Genomic DNA, 2,813 nt, shown 5'->3' on the forward strand with positions numbered 1-2,813 from the left:
AAAGTATTAGCGTTTGTTCAAGCTCTGTGTAAATATTACCCGGGGGAACAGACTTTCCTGGAGACTCAGCTGTGCAGTTAAGAGTGTTGTTTCTCTTACAGAGGACCAAGGTCCAGTTCAGAGGACCTATGTGATGGTTCACAGCCCTCTGTGGTTCCGGTTCCATAGATTTAATGCCCTTTGGGCCACTCAGGGCACCAGGCATGCATGTGGTGCAAAGACAAATATTCACTCAAACATCAATTAGCAATAATTTTTAAAATGCCAGACAGATAAAAGTGTTGTCCTGGGTTCTCAGTAAGGATACTGCAAGCCTAGACTATATTTGCAGACTGTGGGCAGAGAGGTTAAAAAAGGGGTGGTCCTCCAAGGTCAACTAACTCCTAGAGAAGCATGGAGCATCTCACAAAGTATCCTGTAGCGCTGTTAAGCCACCTGCCCCTTAGCTCAGGGAGGTCGTGAAGTCCTTACTAGGTAGACTCTAACCTATGTCCGTTCTACAAAAATGACATTCAAGGTAGAGGAGCTTCTCCCTCTGTGATCCCAAGCAAAGCCATGATCTAGCAAGGCCTTTGTCTTATTCCCACAAAGATGGATAAGCTTGTAGAAGAAAGGCTGAAAGAGCTAGAGGTTCCTGGAATACCAATTGAGCCCTGAGAAAAATATCTCCAAGTAGTCTTGATCTTAAAGAAGTTAAGGTTTAATTTTAGCCCTGGTGTAGCTTCAACACCCAAGAGGAAACTGTAACCAAAGTTCAACTATTTTTCTTTTAAGGCAAATCACTGTCTCTTTTGCACAACCTCTCACAATTTTGAATGGCAGAGTTTGCCAAACTATGCTAATTCCTGGGACATGCTGTAGACATCTCATTCTGTTTTGGAGACTTCCCAATTATATTTGGCTACTGAAAATTTATATATATGTATGTATGCATGATTATGTGTCATACATTACATACAATTATATATCATATAATATATTATATATGTGTTGTATGTAATCCTGTATATAATAAAATGCATATTCTGAGATCTGTCACCTAGTGATTCCCAGTTGATTCCCTTGAGGTTCCTGAAGACTGTGCATGCCTGACATCCACCATCTTGCATCCTCTGGGGATTGTCTCCTAGAGCCTCATTTCCCCTCCTCTGTCATCAGCCACTCTCTCTGCCTGCACAACTTCTCCATAGACTCTCAGCATCTCACTCTCATGCTGATACTGTTTGGCTAAGATGCCCCATATAAATCTCTGTCATTTTAATACTAGCTTTCCAGGTTGTTGCTGCTTGGAAAGGACTAAGCTGTGTGGATTTTTTTGGCCACAGTACATCACTGGTGCCAAGGTTAAAGTCTAAATGCCTCTCACCATCTCAAGTTCACTTTCTTCCCACTTCTTGGGTATCAAGATGTGAGCTCTCACCTGTCCCTGCCATCATGCCTTTGTTCTACCATCACGGACTCAAATCTCCAAATTCATTAGCTCAGTTAGCTACTTTCTTTAATTAGGATCCTGGGCGATGGTGTCTTGTTGCAGTCTTGAGACCCTTAAACATATGCTTTTGAATTTTTGTATTACAGTGAGCGTGTGTATGTACACATGTGCACATGTGCCGTGATATACGTGTGAAGGTCCGAGGACAACTTGAGGGGTCAAGTCTCCCCTTGTGCCATGTAAATCTGAGGCTACAACTTAGGCTGTCAGCTTTCAAATAATACAGTAGTTCTGTTTCACCTTTAATGAAATCCGCCCCCCCTTTGGATTTCTACTGATTCAAATTGTGAAAGCTGAGGAAATTCCACTTGGCTAGGGAGTGCACAGGCCTTGACCTCACGGTAAAGGCCAACAGATTGATGGGTGCTATGAACTCACATGGCCTCCGATCTTGGTAAACTTGACAGGGAATACTAGAGTGAAGGTTCATCTGTCAGTCATGTGACAACCCACAGACGGTCACAGATTGCAACAGGACTGTGGGTGTGAGTGATAACATAGGAAAATGGGTCACAGACTTCTGGCCTTCTGCGGAATCAATGAGAGTCCCTGCGAGGCTCCAAGAAGTGTGGATTTATGAAGGAGGCCAGGAACCATGTCACAGATGCCTGACTTCACTCTGTACCAGGTGCTATCCCAGCAGGTTTGGAAATTTGTTCAAAGAAGTCCTTATGGATTGTCTCATCAAGTGTTTGACCCCGATTGCTATAATTCTGAACAACCAGACAAGACGTAACCACTGGGACAATATGGGAGTAACCTAGCATTCTTTAGATTGCATAAGATAGTTGATCCACAGGAGAAAATCATGTCTAGCACTGTAAATGTCATCAAAAGCCACTGCTAAAGAAATCTTAATTCCAAGGAGATAACTTTTTGGTGCTGCTTTGATAATTCTTCCTGTTGTCAAACTGCCTTCTAAATACCGTGTTCATAGATTCACACTGATCTCAGCATTTATCAAAAGATCTTTTTATTTCAGTTGGTAGTGGTTATTAGAGATCAGTAACTTCTGGCTAAATGACTCTGAGAGCTTCCCTGCAAACAGTCCTTTTTCTCCAAGGTACTCCTAGTCTCAAGGCTGCAGGGACACTAAGTAAGAAAAGGTTAAAATTATGTAGCAGTAGAGTATGGGGAAAATGCTGAGAAATACTGGATTCTAGCAATGACCTGGCTGATAGAAACATGAACTCATGGTTATTGTTGTTACCAACAGAAAACCTGCACGTGGTCAACCAGCTTAAACTTCCAGCATAGACAGGCAAGGGAGAAGAGATGTCCCAACACAAGTGTATGTGCGGGTGTATGGAGGGGCCATGAA

Source organism: Microtus pennsylvanicus, chromosome 1, assembly GCF_037038515.1.
Source record: "Microtus pennsylvanicus isolate mMicPen1 chromosome 1, mMicPen1.hap1, whole genome shotgun sequence".
Taxonomy (NCBI): Eukaryota; Metazoa; Chordata; class Mammalia; order Rodentia; family Cricetidae; genus Microtus; species Microtus pennsylvanicus.